The sequence below is a fragment of the Lissotriton helveticus genome, chromosome 2_1 (assembly GCF_964261635.1).
Source record: "Lissotriton helveticus chromosome 2_1, aLisHel1.1, whole genome shotgun sequence".
In the NCBI taxonomy this organism is placed as follows: Eukaryota; Metazoa; Chordata; class Amphibia; order Caudata; family Salamandridae; genus Lissotriton; species Lissotriton helveticus.
Genome location: NC_136059.1, coordinates 1,303,862,716 through 1,303,883,191, shown reverse-complemented (window position 1 = coordinate 1,303,883,191; position 20,476 = coordinate 1,303,862,716).

Here is a 20,476-nt window from a genome sequence, read left to right as displayed (position 1 = left end):
CAGAAGGATTCTTGGAATGCTCCACTCAGAACTATCCTACCTGTTGAATCTCCAGTATCGACTTTCTTTTGTCTGTACCTTTATTGTCTTTCTATTCCGCTGGACATATGTACAAGCTGCGCAAGTCTTTGAACATCCGTAGCGCGCAAAAAGGAATCAAGGAAGGAGAGAATGGAAGGAAAAAATAAGGGTAAGCGCAATCAAGGGAGGTTCAGCACAGCACACAGTACCTTTACTTCGTAAAGTCTGAAGTCTTCAGATCTCCGAGGTTACTGAGTTGTCTCCAATGTCTCTTGCGCTGACGAAGGTCTTCGAACTGGCTTAAGTAAACTGCTTGCTGCCTCGAAAATCCACAAACAGCCTTCTAGTCGAAGATTATAATGCCTGGATGAAAGAGTCTTAAAGGAAGCAAGTGCAGTCCCAAACAGACTGAATTTCAGGATCTGCTTCCTGACTGCTAACCCTGACAATGTAGGAAATGTTTGTCTAGGAAATTCCGTTCTTCATCAAATGGACCAGGAACTCACTCTGACGTTTCACACTGGAACTACGAGATGAAAGAGGCTTCTTTTATCTTCCGACTGAAAACTACTCTGAAATACTAATTCCGTTTCCTCCCGCTATGAACACAAACGCGGAGGAACGGTCACAGACTTCTCCTCAGGAAACTTTCAAAATTGAAGTGCGCAGCTCGCCCGGCTCACGCGCCCCACATAGACTAAACCGCCTAGCCAAGCAACTACTGACAGCTACCTGGCGACTTTGGCGGCCATCTTAGGAAGGACCGTTAATATTACAGATACTGCCATATGTTGACAATTCTAGGTTTGATCAGGAATCGAGAGTGCCTAACCCTTCTAGAACTACCAACTGCAGCCACGACATGCCTCCTGACAATATGAGGTTTGCAGGTGATTCTGTATATGAAAATGTTGGGGGATCCACACAAGCCACACAGCCCTGGACTCCTCCGGGTGTCTAGTTTTTAAAAATGTGTGCGTTTGGTAGGATTCCCTAGATGGACGCCGAGCCCAGGAACCAAAAATGCAGGTGACTTGCTTGCAAAATAAGGGCTTTTTGTAATCGATAATTTGAAGTCTCCACAGTACGTTTTGGGCCATTTCCTGTCATGAGCATGAGGCCTACCCACACAAGTGAGGTACTATTTTTAACCAGAGACTTGGGGGAATGCTGGGTGGGTGGAAGTTTGTGGCTCTTCACAGATTCCAGATCTTTCCATCACAGAAATGTAAGGAAGTTATGTTTTTGTTGGACAAAGTTTGAGGTTTACAAGGAATTCTGCGTAACAGAACCTAATGAGAGACACACAAGTCACCCCATCCTGGATTCCCCTTAATGTTTAGTTTTCAATAATGCATAAGTTTGCTAAGTTTCCCTAGGTGCCGGAAGAGCTAGGGTCCAAAATACATAGCTAGGCACATTGCAAAAAAATGGTCAGTTTTCACTTGAGAAATTTGATGTGTCCACATTGTGTTTTGGGCCATTTCCTGTCACAGTACTAGGCCTAGCATTTTTATCGGTAGACATTGAGGAATGCTGAGTGGCTGGAAGTTTGTGCCTCTCCATAGATTCCAGAACTTTCCATCACAGAAATGTGGGGACTTGTTTTTTCTGATAAGGTTTGAAGTTTGCAGGAGAATCTGGGTAAGAGAACCGAATGAAAGCCACACAGTGAGCCCATCGTGGATTCCCCTGGATGTCTAGTTTTCAAAAACGTATAGGTTTGTTAAGTTTCGCTAGGTGCAGACTGAGCTACTGTCCAAAATTCAGAGCTAGGCACATTGCTAAAAAAGGGTCGGTTTTCAATGGAAATGTGATTTGTCACGTTGTGTTTTGGGCTATTTCCTTTTGCGGGTGATAGGCCTTCCCACACAAGTGAGGTACCATTTGTAATGGGATATTTTGGGGAATGCTGGTTGGGTGAAAGTTTGAGGCTCCCCACAGATTCAAAAACTTTCCATCACAGAAATGTGAGGAAAATGTGTTTTTATTGGGCTAAGTTTGAGGTTTGCAGGGTATTCTGCATAACAGAACCTAGTGAGAGCCACCCAAGTCATACCCTCCTGGATTACCCTTGTTATCTGGTTTTCAAAAAGGCGTATGTTTGCTAGGTTTTCCTAGGTGCGCGCTGAGCTAGGGTCCGAAATACACAGCTAGGCACATTTGCAAAAATAGGGTCATTTTTCACTTGAAAAATGTGATGAGTCCATGTTACCTTTTGGGATGTTTCTAGCTGCAGGCACGTGGCCTACCCACACAAGTGAGGCACCATTTTTATCTGGCAAATTTGGGGAATCCTGGGATCCTGGGTGAGTGGAAGTTTGTGGTTCCATGCGAATCCCTGAACTTTCCTTCACAGAAATGTGAGGACAATTAGTTTGTTTTTTTAAATGTTTGAGCTTTGCAAGGGAGTCTGGATACCCTAAACTGTTGAGAGCCACACAAGTCACACCATCCTAGTTTTCCCAGGATGTCTAGTTTTAAAAAATGAATAGGTTTGCTAGGTTTTCTTAGGTGTGGAAGAGTTAGGGTCCAAAATCCACAGCTAGGCACATTACGAAATAGGGTGTGTTTTCCCTTGAGAAATGTGTACATGTTGCGTTTTGGGCCCTTTGCTGTTGCGGGTACCAGACCTACCCACATAAGTGAGGTACCATTTTTTTCAGAAGACTTTGGGGAATGCTGGGTGGTGGGAAGTGTTTGCCTCTCCACAGATTCCAGAACTTTCTATCATAGAAATATGAGGAAAGTTTTTTTTTCTTTTACAAAGTTTGAGGTTTGCAAGGGATTCTGGGTAACAGAACCAAAAGAGAGCCACACATTTCATCCAATCCTGAATTTCCCTTGATGTCTAGATTTTAAAAATGTATAGTTTTGCTAGGTTTTCTTAGGTGCCGCAAGAGCTAGGGTCCAAAATCCACAGAAAAGCACATTGCAAAGAAAGGGCCAGCTTTTACTGGAAAAATATGATTTATCCACGTTACGTTTTGGCCCATTTCCTGTCGCAGGCACTAGGTCTACCTACATAAATGATGTACCACTTTTATTGGAAGACTTTGGGAATTGCTTGGTGGCTGAAAGTTTGTGTCTCTACACATATTCCAGAACATTCCATCACAGAAATGTAAGGTAAATTTGTTTTGTTTTTTTAACAAAGTTTTCAGGTTTGCAAGGGATTCTGGGCAACAGAACCTAGTGAGACCCACCCAGATCACCCTAGCCTAGATTGCCCAGTGCGTCTAGTTTTTAAAAACATATATGTGTGGTAGTTTTCCCTAGGTGCCGGCTGAGCTAGGGTTTAACATTCAGAGCTAGGAACATTGCACACAACAGTCAGTTTTCACCGGAAAAATGTGATGTGTCCAAGTTGCGTGTTTGGCCATTTTCTGTCACAGGCACTAGGCCTACCCACATAAGTGAGGTACCATTTTTTGTCAAAGATGTTTTTATTAGAAAATTGTCGCATACAATCCATAGCATGTAAATCTAATGGTAACGTCATGGGCTCCCACGCAGGGGAAAGGAATGCACTAACAAGTTGATAAATTAACAGAGGACAGCAGTCACACTAAAGATGAGCCCCACCCTTGGGGCCATCGAGTTTGCACATTTCTGGCTTTGCCTGGTTCGAGGGCTGACCGCTACAGTGGAGATCCATGCCTCCACGTAGAACTGCGCACCTGGTTCCTCGCCCCTCCCTTCCCCGTACGAGGCTGATGGCGGCGGCTAGCAGACGCGTTCTCGGCGTTCTGTGCTTTTCTGGCATGTTTGGTGCTCTCTAGCTCCGCGGGGACCACAACTTCGGCGGTTTTCTGCAGCAATTTCGTGCCTGCTCATCTCGACTCGTCTGAGGCAGACTTTGCCCTGGCAGCTGTGTGCAACTCGGCGACGTGGGACAGCGTTTTTTGCCTTTGACATCCTGTCTGCTGTGCCCGGCCTGGTGAGTGATAGTCATTTCACTCTGCTGCTGCTATTTTGTACCACCTTCATCACACAAATCCGCATAGCCTGATATGCAGTGACCCTGGAATACACCTCCCACAACCCCTTTCTGCTCTCTTGCTCTCTTGCTCTCACAGTCGTCTTCAGCCTAAGTTTACGATATGGGTAAACATTTAAATGCCCGTATTAAGGCGAAAGCACGTCGTCAGGCCAAAGAGGCCACCGCGAAAATTGCTGACAAGGAAATTGATAAGGGGGAGTCCCCCCTGAGAGCTCTGAGTATGAGGGTGAAACACCGGCGGATTCCTCTATTCTGACTAGCCCAGGTGGTAACGCGGCGTCTGGTGAACTTGTAGACACAGAGAGGCAGCATACCGGATTGGCAGTCAGCTTGGCTGGTCACTCGGCAGCCCTACAGATTCAGAAACAGTTTCCTTTATTTGAGAAGAAAGCTCCTTTGGTTCCAATTTGCAACTCTGTCCCATCTGGGGCGCTATCTACTGTTTAGTCTGTGAGCGTATCCACTGTTCAGTCTGTTGGCCCATTGGTTTCCCTAGGATTGGGCAACTCTTCAGAAACATCTACAGCTGCAGTTTTGGATTTTGTTACATACATGAGAGTACTTCTGTATTTTCCAATGCCTGCTCTAAGGCCAGTTCTGGTCCCGTCTCCTTGTCCATGCTCATGTCCAAATGTCTGCCAGGGACTGATCAAGGAGGAGGCGAGTTGGTCGAGCTGGTCAAACTGGCCGAGACCACTATCCCTTTGAGTAAAACTGGGAGCGTTGGCAGTAATGACAGTATTGTTAACTCTGGGGCTCATAGCCCCTTCAGTCCGATTCTGGACTTGGATACTAAGACTATGGATGCACAACAGATGTCAGTTACAGACATGCTCAATTTGATTTTGGATGAGATCCATGAAATGAAACGGTTTCAAAGAGAGGAACTAAGTGCAATCCATCAGCGGCTGGACAAGATTGAAGATCTAGTATCATCTTTTCCTGCTCGTTTCCAGGAGGCGGAGAGCAGGATTTCTGTTCTGGAGGACAATATGACAATTGTTAAGAAGGATGTCCAGTCTATTTCCAAGGCATCTAAAGCGCTGGAGATGAAGTTGGACGATTTGGAGAACTAAAATCGGAGATCTAATCTCAGAATAGTGGGGGTTCCAGAGGGGATCGAGGGGTCCAACATGGTTCATTCGGTTACCAACTTTTTACAACAGAAAGTGGTCCCAGAGTTTAAAGGCGATCTATCTATTACTCGTGCTCATAGGGTCCCAGCACAGCCATTCCCGAACTCTACACTCCCCCGCACTATTCTTTTGAATTTTTCTGATGTTCGGATCAAAGAGTCAATTTTATCCAAAGCTATTGTACAGAGACAGTTTTTTGTAAACGAAACCACTAAATGTCGGATATTCCCTGACATGTCTGCTGCCGCAGCTCGCAGAAGAAAAGAATTTGTTAAAATACTACAACTCTTTAAAGCTAAAGGCGCACAAGTGTCAATTGCACAACAGTCTAAACTGAAAATGCTAGTTAGAGGGAAATTCTATATGTTGTCTGATGTAGAGGAAGCGAATGACTTGTTAAAAGAAATCTCGCACGACCAAAGGCACTGAAAATCTACAAATTTGTGCGTTCTTTTGTTTCCTCTAGCTATGCTTCTAAAAGTATATCCTTAGTTGTATTTTCAGTCGGGGTGGGGTAGAAGGGGTGAGGGTCGGGGCACAGGGGGTCTAAGGGGTGTAATACCACTCATGGTAAGGGTTAAGGGGCTGTGGCCAGCGTTGTGTAAGGGACTAGAGGTGGGGCCACAGGGTCGGGGTCAGGGGGGCGGCATACATCCAGGATATATCCAGGACTTCATTTTTTGTGATGGGTCACAAAAAATAAAGTCCTGGATGTATCCGTTTATTAATGTTTGGAATCCTGATCAGGTGTATTCTAAGATGTATGTTATCGATAAAAAGCATAGAGAGGTGGTCAGAGGGAGAATGTATACGGTCCCTCAGGTGTTCGGTTCGCTGGCCCTTGTGTTGATTGATTTTGTTTTAGTATTATGGGTTTGAAAATTATTTCTTTCAATGTAAATGGTCTAAATAATAGGAAAAAAATGCGTGCCATAGAATTATGGATCAAATCGGAAAACCCAGATGTGATTCTGTTACAAGAGACCCATATCCAAATGTCTAAAATTGAGGATTTCTCTATTTTTAAAGCTTGGTCCTCTTACCGAGGATTTTCCTCATTTTCGGAGTCTCAGCGAGGGGTCGCCCTTTTTTTAAGCAAGAATTTGCATGCGCAAATTGTCCACACAGAGCAATGTGGCTTGGGTCGTTGGTGTTGGGCTACATGCGCAATTCCGAACAGACCAAACCCCATCACTTTCTTCAGTTTTTACGCTCCAGATGAAGACAAACCAGAGATTTATGAGGAGCTGTTTCAATCTCTTCTCATGGTGCAAGGTGATATTATTATAGGCGGGGACTTTAATATAACCATGATTGCAAAATTGGATTCAACTAGTAATTTGAAAAAACAGTCTAAACCTAAATCCCTCAGATCAATCAGTAATAACATGTCCACATTCAATCTGTGTGATCCCGTGCGAATCCAAAACCCATTCAAGAAAGAATACACTTGCTGGTCTGGCAGATTTAAATCCTCTTCCCGTATCGATTTTTTCTTGTCTCAAGACTAATAAAGTTTTGCTATCAGAAGATATGACATAATGGGTTTTCGGATCACGCGATGGTAATCATCGAATTGGCATTAGTAGATAAGGTTAGAGCCCGAAAACGCTGGGTTTTTAATAAAAAATACTTGAGGGTGGACATATGGGTGGCAGGTGTTAAACTGAAGATTTCCGATTTTATTGCCCGCAATATTGGAACAGCTCCTCTTAAATTTTTTTGGGACTCTTTGAAGGCTTATATCCGGGGCATTGTAATTGGGAGAGACGCGGCAGACTTATTGGTGGCTAGAAATAAAAATAAATTACTTCAGCAAAAAATTCAAGCCTTGACTGAACTTAGACAGCAGAACTCGACTAGCATTGTTCAGGAACTTCCTGAATAACAGACGCCAAATTACAGTCTTGGGCAAATTCCAGTCAGAAGCTAAGGTCATCAGCTCCGGGGTTCCTCAAGGCTCAAGGTTAAGCCCTGTTCTTTTTAATCTATATATGGTACCCCTGATAGAGCTAATTGCATCATTTAACATCAGTACAATATCATATGCAGATGACACTCAGCTCATCCTGGTACTGGATGGGGAACTGCTTGGGGCGGAGGAAAACCTGAAGAATTGCCTAACAGCTACATTTAAATGGATGACTGAGAATCATCTTAAATGCAATTCTGGCAAGACGGAGATCTTGCCTTTTGGAAATCAAAATCTGTTTTCCCCGAAAAACTGGTGGCCGGACGATGCTGAAGCCCCCCTGATACCATCTCATCTGCTCGAAACCTGGGCATTAAATTTGACGACCAACTGTGCTTTAAACAGCAAGCGGTGGCGGGCCGTAGCCGGTATGTGTTTTCACACAATTAAATCTCTGAGGAAGTGTTTTGATCTTCTTCCTCTATCGGCCAGGAAATCAGTCGCATTTGCCCTAATAAGTTCGAGGCTGGATTACTGTAATAGCCTTTATGCTGGAGTCAATAAGTCCGTACTCCATAGGCTACAGATGGTCCAACATGCTGCTGCCCGGCTGGTGCTACGTTGGCCCCGTAAATCATCTGCGTCAGCTGCGCTTAAAGCGCTGCATTGGTTGTCAGTTGCCAAAAGGATCTTATTTAAGATCTTGCTGATCACATTTAGAGCCTTTCAACAGCAAGGGCCTAAATACTTGTGTAACGGCTTAAAACGATACCATCCCACCCGTTGCTTGAGGTCTGCTAATCAGAATCTGTTAACCATCCCCAGATTTAGATTGGCCACCAAAGGAGGAAAATCACTTTTTGTCTTGGGAGCTAGAGCCTGGAATAAGCTCCCACCTCACCTCAGGTCACTGTCCCACGAAACTCAGTTTAGGAAAGCTCTAAAGACCTGGGTGTTTTCTCTTACAGATGCGGCCTGCATAGCATTGGTGTAAAGTGTAGGCTTCTCCATTGGTTAATCTTTTCCTTAAACCGTGCCATCTAGTTTTGAGCGCCAAGATACTCCGTGGAGTGATAGACGCGCTATAAAAGTGCCCCCTACATTTACATTTACATTTGTTCAGGCACAATTAAATGAGGCTAAAAGGGAACTCTGTCAAAACTTCTATACTCGGAGTGAAGAGATTTTTCTCAGAAACTCGCAAAAAATTTATGTGGAAAGTAATTTCACTGGTAAACTTCTGGCGTGGCAGGCCAGAGAGCACGCCGCATCAAATTTGATTCACTCTTTAAAATCTCCGGGTACCTCCATAGATACATCCGTTCCTGCAGAGATCGGGAACATAATGTTTCAGCACTATAATAAGATTTATAATACTCAATCAAGTATAGACCGACAAAAATTATTAAATTATCTAAATAAAAACCCGCTTCCTGTTTTATCTCCTATAGAACAATCCTTAATGGCTATACCATTTACTATGGAGGAAGTAGAGCTGGCAGTGCAGGACCTTCCTATGGGTAAGGCCTGTGGGCCTGATGGGCTCCCAGCAGAGTTTTTTAAGGTATTTTTTAGTTCATTCTCTGACATATTTCTGCATCTATTAAATTGTATGTTGGATGGCGGCTCAGTCCCTGAATCGTTTCGGGAAGGAACCATGGTTAGTTTCTTGAAAAAGGGCAAACCACCCAATGACCCTAATTCATATAGACCTATTACGTTATTAAATACGGATTATAAAATTGCCACAAAATTATTATCCACGCGTTTTATTTTATCTCCTCAGACTTGATTCATACAGATCAAAATGGCTTTATTGCCGGTCAACAACTGATGTCCAACACACACTTTTTAATTGAGGCTTTAGACTATTTTGAAACATGAAGGATACCTGCGTTAATTTTGTTGTTTGATGCGGAAAAAGCTTTTGATTTGGTGGTTTGGGAGACACTTTTCATTATTTTAGAGCACTTTGGGATCCCGGAGGCAATTATTACTCTGATTCAGTATCTTTATTCAGGGGCCCTAGCCAATATCATTATTAATGTACAGCCTGTGGGTTCAGTGTCCGTTACGCGTGGTACTATGCAAGGCTGTCCGCTGTCTCCTGTTTTATTTGCTTTTTTTATTGAGCCCCTTGCAACTGCAATCAGAAAGTCAGCTAATATTCTCCCCCCCCCCCCGTTGTCTCAATGCCTAAAATCAAACTTTATGCGGACGACATAATGTTGTTAATTAAGCCTGAAATACAATCCCAAACAAACGTTCTGAAGACATTTGAAGAATTCGAGGCTCTCGGCGGTTATCGGATAAACAAAAAAAAAACTGAAATTATAGTCTGTGGTGGCATCGATCCGGAGCTTCACTCTGATCTAAGATCCTGTATTAATAATAGACCAAAAAGATACTTGGGGGGTTTCTTTTCTGCCTACGTATCAGACCTATATAGATTACATTTTGTGCCCCTTCTTCAGAAGGTACGTTTAATGCTGGAAAGATGGAACCCTTTACCATTATCTATTCTTGGCCGTGTTGCATTAATCAAGATGTCGGTCCTTCCCTTATTTAACTTTTTATTTTCTACTATTTCTTGCTTTTTTCTGGGATATTTTTTTTCCAAAGTAGAATCCCTGATTTCATCCTTTATTTGGGCCAAACAAACACCTGGAATAGCTTTAAATACTTTATATGAGGATAAGGAGCAAGGAGGTCTTGCTCTACCAAATCTCAAAGACTATTACAATGCATATTTTGCCCAATTTGTAGCCAGATTTAAAGACCAGATTCAGAAGCTATTTATAAATTTCTTTTTTGATTTAATCAGTCGTGAGACCCAGATACCCTACCCTCTTCAAATATTTAAATCACCCAAACTGGTTCGCTTCAAGGTTCTAAATTGGTTCTTTAAACGGCGATCTGCGATGTTTAAAAGATATTCCCTCCCTAGCCTTAATTTAGTCTCCCCCTTAATTAGTGTATTTTCTTTTCTAGGGATTGACATTTGTCCTGAGATAGCAGAAAAATGGAACCGGATAGGGCTCATTTCGTTAAAGGATTATATTAAAGATGGTCCCTGGATTACCCTTTCAGACATGGCTTCTCAAGTTCAAGGCAACTTCTTATTGCTAGGATCATATAATTTGATTTATAGGGCCCTGCGTCACCTGGACCCTACAATCTTCTCCCCACCTACTCAACTTTTTAATGAACTCGTTGTGTATCGGCAGGAGAAGAAACCAGGGGAGTAGAAACGTTGCCTAATTTCGAATAGGGCCCTAAATCTAAGCCTCAAAGCAATTAGTAAATGGCAGGGGCAGGAAAATACAGTGCTAACTCCAACTGCCTGGCAGAATATTAACAGATTGAATTTTTCTGCACTCAGGGGTGCTAATTGGCGCAGAATGCTATTTCTCAGTAAATGGCTTTTGTATTACACTCCGGCTTCCACAGCTAAAATGTATTCTAATATCTCATCTAATTGCTTTAGGTGCTTGCATTTTCATCCCGCCAATTGGTCCCACATAATAGCTCACTGTTCCAAAATAGCACCTTTCTGGGAGGGAATTTTTTTTTTTTTTTTTTAAATCAGTACAGAATTATGATTTCTGTCAATGTCAAGTTAATATTGTTTGGTTTTGATTCAGAGCTTCTGTTATCCGAGCAACTAGTTGAACTAATGTATATAGCAATGGCAGTGGCTAGATCGTTGCTATTACAGAATTGGCGCTCAGAACATTGTCCTGTGGTACAAGAATGGCTTCATAAAATGGAAAGAGTCAGGAAATGCGAACTAATTTATGCTCAAAGAATTGGGGCGGTCCAGAAATTTGAAAAAACATGGGGATTGTATTTCGATTAATGCATTGTAATGGACTTGGGAATGCATTATTGTTATCTTTGTATTTTTTTCTTTTTTACGCGTTTCTATGTATTGGTTCATCCAAAGACTTCAATAAAAAACTTTTTTTAAAAAGCAGTCACACTAAATCAGCTCTGACGCCTACGTAGATATCCAAATGGAAGGTACAGCTGCTTAACAGACAGAGCATTTCCATATTACAAGGCCCGATAATATTGTGACAAGACCACTACAATGTCAATCAAACGGGCAACTTAGTTGAAAGCGCCTCCTAGGAGCAGGACAATATCAGATCCAAAAATCGTCCCCAGAGCGCCATAGAGGATTAAATGTAGCACACTAGGACTTTCCCACATGGGAGCACCCACGCACATGATAGAAACTATGCGATAACCAAAGAAACAACGACAAGAAAACAAAACCCCTCCCCATTTCCCTCCCCACCCTCCCCGTGGTGGCGGCAATAAACAAATTAACAAACAACTGGGCTATGTGTCGAATATGGTCAATACTGAAAGAGATGAAGGGCTCTGATGGTAGGGGGACAAATGAGGTACCATTTTTATAAGGAGACTTGGGGAAACACCGAATAGTAAAACAAGTGATATTAGCAATTGACTTTCTTTGCATTTCTGCATTCCAAATGTAAGAGAATGTGTAAAAAAAAAGTATTTTTAAAAAATGCCCTCTTATTCACATGCTTGTATGGGTAACCACAATTATGGAGATGTGAAAATAACCATTGCTTCTGAACTCTACATTTTTTTCCCATTTCAGAAATGTATAGGTTTTCTTGGTACCTATTTTTAATTCTTTAAATTTTACCGAATGACTTGCTATATACCCGGTACACAATGAAAAAACTCTTGGTGAATCTACAAGTCCTATATATCCCCACAACCAGAAGGGTCCAGGGGACTTAGCGATATATTGATTTTAACAATATGTCATACTTAGGAGGAGATATAGGTGAAAATGTGGGCACAAATGGTTGTTTTTTTCACCTCAATTTCAATATTTTTTTTATTTTATTTGTTAGATTCTATAGAAAAACCATGAAAAATCTACACAAATGACCCCTTGATGAAATCAGAATTTTCTCCACTTTTCAGAAGTGTATATTTCTCCAGGATCCATTATTGGTTTTTCACCCATTTCTACCACCAACTGGAAGGAGGTTGAAAGCACAATAAAATAGGCTATGCCCCAGTAAAATGTCAAATCTGTGTAGAAAATGTTGGTTTTCTGACAGAAGTCTGCCTGTTCCTGAAATCTCAAAAGATGGTGATTTTAGTACAACAAACCCTTTGTTGATACATTTTGCAGGAAAGAAGCCAGACGCTTTCTTCTGCAGCACTTTTTTCTAATTTTTCAATAAAAAACTAAAATGTGCTGTATTTTGGCCAATTTATTGGTCCCCTTCCAGGGGAATCCACAAACCCTGAGTACCTTTAGAATCCTCAAGATGTCGGAAGAAAAGAGCACACATTTGGTGTGGATACCTTATGTTGACAAATGGTTACAGGGGCCTAAGCGCAAACTACCCCAAAAAAGGCTTAGAACGGGGAGGCTTAGCAGCAAAGGGGTTAAGCCAATAGTCACATTCGTGTTGGAGAAGGACACGAGGAGCAAGGAGAGCGTCAACGATGCAGTCAACATGGTGTGAACAGCAGGCCGGACATCACGGATGGGTGGGCTGAAACTTCATGTTGGTAATCCCCCGCATGCTATTGATGCTGCTATGTGAAGAGACTGGCTGGGGCTAGCCTGTGCTGAACTTTGGGGCTAGTGGCACAGTTCTGGTACAAACAGGCCCATTCACAGTCACAAAGAGTACAAAAGCTTGACTGAAAAAGCCTGTTAGCCACAACAAGGGTTGAGGACCTGAAAGGTACCACTTGGGGGGGTCAGATACTTGCTGCAGCTAGGTCCAGGCATTGGATGGGTAGCCTTTTATGTCCCTGAGGCTAGGATCAGGAGGCCAGCAGATTAGCACTTTGATTCACTCAGGGGTCCTAGGTTCAAGATGAAGTTGCAGGTCCAGTTCGTCTTCCCCAGGCAAGAAGGCCTGAGGCAGTAGATCTGCACAGCAGGGCAACAGTTCATTTAGATCAGCAATCCAGCAGTGTGGCAGTCCTTGTAGCAGCACAACAGTCCTTCTTCCAGGTAGAAATCCACAGGTTCAGAAGTGTACAGAAGAATTGGTGTCTGAGGTCCATCTTTTATATACAGTTGTGTCCTTTGAAGTGCATAGATGCTCTGTCTTCACTGTCCTTGCTCCAGACTAACTACAGGGGTTATACCCTTTGTGTATTGACACAGCCTATTCAAGTGTAAGTGGGGCTGTGCCCAGATCCTCCCTTCTGTCCTGCCGGTAGTGGACCATCCGGTCATTTCTAAGCTCAAATTGTGTGTGGCTTTCTAGGAGAAATACTCAAAGCTCAACATAACACAGAGACAGTCAGCAGGCCCTAAATGGCTAAGGAATGAAAACGTCAAATTTTAAAACGTTTCATTCTCAGAATTACATGTTAAAATTCTAGGAATTTAATTTGCGAATCCAGAGACACCAAACATGAACTGATCATCTCTTTTGTTTGGAAAAATAAACTAATAAAATATAATATGATAAGTCCAAGAATATCCTGTGGGAATGATAGGCCTTGCAATGGTGAAACGAAAATGTAAGAGCTTTTGACTACCAGAACATGTAAAACTTGAAAGTACATGTCATCCTTTTTATATACATTGCACACTGCCTTCTGGGCTGTCCAGGGCTAAACCTGGGGTGACCTTTGCGTATTAAAAAGGAAAGTTTGGGCCTGGAAAATTGTTTACTTTGCTAGGTTTAAATAGCAGTTTAAACTACACGCAGAGACTTTGCAATGGCTGACATGAGACATGTGTACTTAAGTGGGTAGCAGAACATATGCTGCAGGTCCACTAGCAGCATTTCATTTACAGGCTTTGGGCACATGTAAAGCCACTTTAGTAGAGACTTATGAGTAAATAAAATATACCAATTGGGTATAAGCCAAAGTTACCATGTTTTAGGGTAAGAGCACAATTACTTTAGAAAGAAAAATCAGTAAAAACGAAGGTATGAAGGCAAAAAGATGGGGGGAAGCCACACCAAGGATTCCAGGTCTAACAATGTGCTTATCTCTGAATTAGACACACACCACCACAATGTGGCAGACTGTAATATTGTGCTGGTGCCGAATACTGGAAACCGCAGGCTCAAATTAAGCATTGTGGGGGCTATGTACAAGGAAGTGGTGGAGAGAGGGGTTAGCCTTCCTGGCATAACGCCTCTCTCCATCATTTCTGAAATGCAAGGCTGCACCATATTTACAAGAATGGGGTGAAGCCTTGTGTTTCCCCCTGCGATGGCATTACGTTTAGCAACTTAGCACCAACACAGTCACCCTTGCACCATAGTGCAAGGGTGTTTGTGTGCAAGGGAGGATTGTTTATGTGTAGGAAGGTGTCCCTTCCTGCACATAAACAATCCTATAATTCCATTCTGTCACTGTTATGTGTGCTGCTTCATGCAGCAGACATAAAAGTCACAAAATGGAATTGTTTTAAAGGATTGCTTATGTACAGGAAGGGACAAGTTCCTGTACATAAACAATTCACAGCATTTTGCTTTTTCTATGTGTGTTGCACAAGGCAGCACACTTGGACAAAGCAAAAACTAGGAGAAATAATGCATTTCTCCTTGTTTTGCCAACTTAAGACCAGGTTTTATCTGGTCTTAATCTGGTGCTGCCTCATATGTACGCCACCCTTGTACATAGGGGGTAGCGTCAAAATGAATGGGTGTTGCGGTTGAACACCCAATGCAACACCCACTGCCCACCCCTTTCATGCTAACCATAGCCTGAAAGGGGGCCTTATTTACAAGGCAGCATTAAGCCACGTTGAGTGGCTTAACTATGCCTTGTAAATACGGCACAGCCCCTATTATCACCACAACTTCGATATAAGTGACGTTGTGGTGGTGATAGGGGCTTGTACATATGCCCCTGTGTGCCTGATATCCTGACCTCTCATCTTTACAAACCATGAATCTTTGTGAGTGTTGGGATTACTCATTGCTGTATCGTCATAACAATCTTGTCACAGATAAATATGTGGTGGTAAAGAAGTGGTAAGGAAGTCTATATGCAGAGAGATACAGGCATCATATTCTGGATTTGAGTTTGCCAACACACCATTCAATGATGCCACATGTGTGTGCTGTGTGGCAGGTTCATTCTGCTCAGATCTGTGAATTTTGGATTACAAATGGTGTCATTAGCCAAGATATCAAGGTGTAACCCTGGTCACCTTTTGTGGGGGATGGGTGGGTATAGATTACATGTGTTACATGTGACCTGTAAGTTACTGATGGGTTTACATGGTCATGTGCCATACTTACATGATTGTAGGCTTTATTCTTATAAATATATTTCATGATATATATTGATGGTAGAGTGTCTGATTGAGTCAATTGGCACCTGTGTTGGCCCCATATATAAACAAATGGATTCTATCAATGTGTAATGGTGACTATTTTTATGTTGATTTTCAGTATATAGTGTGATACTAGGCTCTCTCTTAGATCTGAATAGATGAGGGCACTATGTGCTTTTTAAAATACCCCTCACACACTAAAAAGTCCTTTAGTGTCATGCTTCATCATGGGGGTCTTCCCGTCCCTCTACGGGGCGGGGCGTGCTACGACCTACGAACTACGCGGGAGCACTAGTTATTGTGACAGAAGGCTATGTAAAGTGTAAAGTATGCTGTCTGACCAAAAAAAGTAAGAAACTAACTTTCAAAAATGGAACTGTGTGGGAACAGAGAGGTTTCAGCAATTGCAATAGCTTTAATGTTGTGTACCTCATCACCTGCCCCTGCAATCTGGAATATGTTGGTATGACGAGCAGATCCATAAAAAACAGAATAGGGGAACACAAAAGTACAATAAAATGCAGAAAATCAAACACTAAACTGACCAACCACTTCTTGGAAAGCGGACACAAACCGGAAGACATTTCATGGACCGTAATAGAACTGGTCGATAACGAGAAACACCTTCTAGAAAAGGAACAGAGGTGGGTCTTCCATATCAAGTCGAACAGGGATGGCCTAAATGATGAAATACCCTGGGGTCAGTTATAAGAGCATGCAAACCATCCCCCATATTTGTGAATGTCTACAACTTATAAACTACAACCACCGCGGCGTAATATAACTACACAGCCACTTTGGTTTAAATGCATATAAGGATACCCTTGGGAGTCAAAAATGACCATCGCCATATTTGTCTTCCATTTCTATATTTGGTCTCCGTATGCATATTGTGATCATCTGACGATGTACACCAAGAATCATCGCTGTGTAATGCCTCCAATACGACCCACTATACATCTCAATGCCAGATTACATCTCCCTGCCATTTTTCATACATCCAGGCCTAGATATGTGAATAAACCATTGCCTGTGCATTTGTAACAATTCTAAACCATTGCCATTTTAATGTGAACATTTTTCGGATAAAATTGAAATAGTAAACAGACTTCCGTTACCGACCCATTTCCAACCAGAGGTCCCGCGGTCGGCGGCCATCTTAAATTAGCGCACCAGTGTTTGCCGACACTTAGAAACTGAGATGACAATGCAATCCACATGGTTTAAAAAGATGGCAGATGCAGGATGCCAGTAATCCTCGGAGCGGCACAAGGGTAGGAACAAGGCATTGCACTTATGCGGTAAATGTAAGTAATAGACTCCGACTACGAGTCTTTAAATAACTTGGTCCACGAGGCGAAAACAAATTACGGACCAACACGTAATTAATGAAAGGGTGCAGATTTCTCTTCCAGTTCACCGTGTGAAAACCCTTCGCCTGCCAGCTCATGGGGCATGCAACAATTGTCGAACTAGTATGTATATCACCTTTTCTTTGACCAAATGACTTTGTTTTTATATCATGAGTGTTCCTTATTGAAAAAAATCGGGTTTCCTAGGTTCCTCCCTCTTATGAGGTGTCTCCTCGAATGTATCGAGTCACGTATGTGTGTTTGTTGTGATAAATCAGCCCTAAAATTATTGGGGCAACATGAGAGGCTTATGGCCAAAATTGGCTAATGAACAACCAGAAAAAGTTGAATTTATACTTAAACTGATCTCCATGTCTATGAAGCCTAGTGTGCATGCATCATCCTAGAGAAGTCACCCATGAGATATGTGTGACCATCGCTGTTATAGACGATTTTTGCTATGCGCCATCAACTTTACATATACATAAGTATGTTCTGTTTTTCTCTCTTTTTTCCTAAATTCCCTTACAGAGACCGCAATAGGTCAACATTTTTTAGTACTATCTCACGCTTCACCTTGGGCCAACTCATGCTCAGAAGCTCAAACAGGCAGTTTATTTTTGCTGCTCGTTTGTAGGACTTTAGGCTAACCATTTTAGAACTGAGTATTAATTAGTAGGGACCAGTAGAAGGTCCTGATGAGTAAGCAGTAGGGGACTGCTTATGAAACATGTCGACCAGGTAGTAAGCTAATTGCTCTACCCCAAAACCCCCTCCTTAATGTTCCCAGCCAGAGAAGTGAATAAAATATTTTTTCTACTAGCCAGGGAATTTTTTACTTTTTTTACCTACACCCACATATTTAGGTCCCTACACTTCACTGACATCACTTACACAGCACCTACACATAGCCTTCTGTCACAATAACTATTGCTCCCGCGTAGTTCGTAGGTCGTGGCACGCCCGCCCCGTAGAGGGACGGGAAGACCCCCATGATGAAGCATGACACTAAATGACTTTTTAGTGTGTGAGGGGTATTTTAAAAAGCACATAGTGCCCTCATCTTTTCAGATCTAAGAGAGAGCCTAGTATCACACTATATACTGAAAATCAACATAAAAATAGTCACCATTACACATTGATAGAATCCATTTGTTTATATAAGTCTGTTAGGAGGGTGATTCTATCATTTCCTCTACACTTCCTCTATTGTTTTGGAGTTACTGGCAGCGTTCAGCTGCGGAAGTTCACTAGAAACTATTCCTCAAAGACACTACGTGATTCTACATTTGACAGCACCCTATGGGGAGACCAAAGGAGCCCTTAACTTTCAATAAAAATGGCCGATCTGGGCCTAGCTTTCACCGATGATGAAATTTCCAATTTAATGCCAACCCTGGGGACATTTGAAGGCCTAAGCACAACGGGTCCTTCTACTAGAAACAACGACTGGGATGAGTTAGAAGAACTAAGGAGAACCCAGATCAAAACCGCAATTCATGGGTTATTGATGTCAGAATATCTAAAAGTTAATACTGCTCCATCAGGCCTTATAGTTCGCAATGAACCATTTATATTTCTTGATGACAAAACCTTTAAAATTGATTGGTCACAAATCTCGTGGCGATGTACACGAGATTGGATTGTACTCATAATAAAGACCACTAGCAGACTAGCAACTGAGCTTAAGGTTGAGATACAAACAATCGAAATACGTCTCAAAAACTATGAATCCCCAGCCAACCTAAAGAAGTACCTAGACGAACTCAACAAAACACTGAAATGAAATTCGAAATGACTCTCAAAGAAAATAAGTATGAAAAACTAAAGAAGGACACAAGTCGGAGGACCAAAGAAAGAATCTACCCCTATATTAAAGATGATTACAAATCATCACGCGATAACATCACAGATGATGAATCATCCGACACTGGATTCAACAGTTCCAACTCAAGTGGAAACAAAAATCCGAGATACCAAGGTACAAGGAGGAACAGTCGACGACCCAACTATCGTGGCACAAGGGGATGGAATAATTATCCACCACAATTGATGTACCCTCAGCAACAATACGGCCCGCCTCCTTTTCAACATCCACATGGACCATTTCCACCTTGGGGATACCAGCAGCAAGACTATGGTTATTTTGACCAATCGGCGTCTTTTTTAGGCGTGCGCCAAGGACGGACAAAGGGAGGAACAGGAGAGGTACTTCAGTACATTGGAACACCAGAGAGGAAGAACCCCCGAGGGTGTCAACAAGAAGTATGACAGGCGCATCAAAAAACCAGAAATGAGCCTGGTAGTGAACCTCACCGACATCGAATTATCTGAGCCTCAGAAAAAAGTGTTGGAAAAGGGCTTAGGATATGTCCCTACAGCCAATATGGACAAGTTTCACCTCTGCAAAGAAGTTCAAGAATTCATGAGACGTCTGAAACTCCAGGTGTTCTTCAAAGATAAGAAAGACGATTCTGAGCAAGGAGACACTGGTCTGAGACCAAAATCAAAGTTCACCCCAATGGACAACACACTCCCTACCGAACTTCTCACTTTCGAAAAAGCGGTCATGAAGGATCTTGATGAACTCAACCCATTGAACAAACGTGTCTTCCAGAATATCTCCAACGAAGAACGTAAAGCACTACGGGAATTAAGCAACAACAGAGATGTTGTAATAAAACCAGCGGATAAAGGGGGCGCAACTGTGATACAGAGCAAGGAACAGTATGATAAAGAATGCACACGACTTTTACAAGACCAACGGAACTATGAAGTCCTCCTAGCTGATCCCACTGAAAGGATAGCCATCAAGATCAACACAATGGTAGAGGAGGCATTGGCACACAATTGGATCACTAAAAAAGAAGGGGAGTTTTTATGTCAAAAGATCCCAAAAACCCCCTATATGTACACTCTACCAAAGATCCATAAAAATCTGCAAAACCCCCCAGGGCGTCCCATCGTCTCAGGGATTGGGTCTATTTTAGAACCTGCATCGAGATTTGCAGATGCATTTCTCAGACCAATGGTCCAAAGGACATCGACCTACCTCAGAGACACTAAAGACGTTTTGAACTTACTCGAGGAATTGACATTCGATCCCACGTCACAGCTTCTAATCAGCTGTGACGTGGAAAGTCTGTATACCAGCCTGCCACACAATGAGACCCTGGCCATTATCGAAGATGTACTTTTTGAAGATGACTGGGAATATCAGACCCCACGAAATGTGGTTATGGAATGTTGCTCTTTAGCACTAAAGGAGAACTTTTTTTAATACAATGGCACCCTGTACCTCCAGAAGCACGGGACCAGCATGGGGAGCACATTTGCTCCTAGCATAGCTGGTCTCTATGTGCACCATCTGGAGGCAACTAAGATACTGAACCCCAGCAATCCCTTCAGAAACAATATCAGGACCTGGAAAAGGTACATCAATGATATCCTTATCATCTGGGATGGAGATGAGAGGACTTCAAAACACTTCCTAACCTGGTTAAATCTACAGGATGACTTTCTGAAGTTTACCAGCACCACCACAAATAGCAACATGGTATTTCTAGATTTGAATATCTTCCCAAAAAATGGCAGACTGATGACCACTACACATTTCAAGAGCACTTCCAAAAATTGCCTGTTGATGTACCAAAGTTTCCATCCAAAACATCTACGGGACAATTTACCGTATGGTCCGTTCCTGCGCCTCCGCAGGAACTGCACAGAAATTGA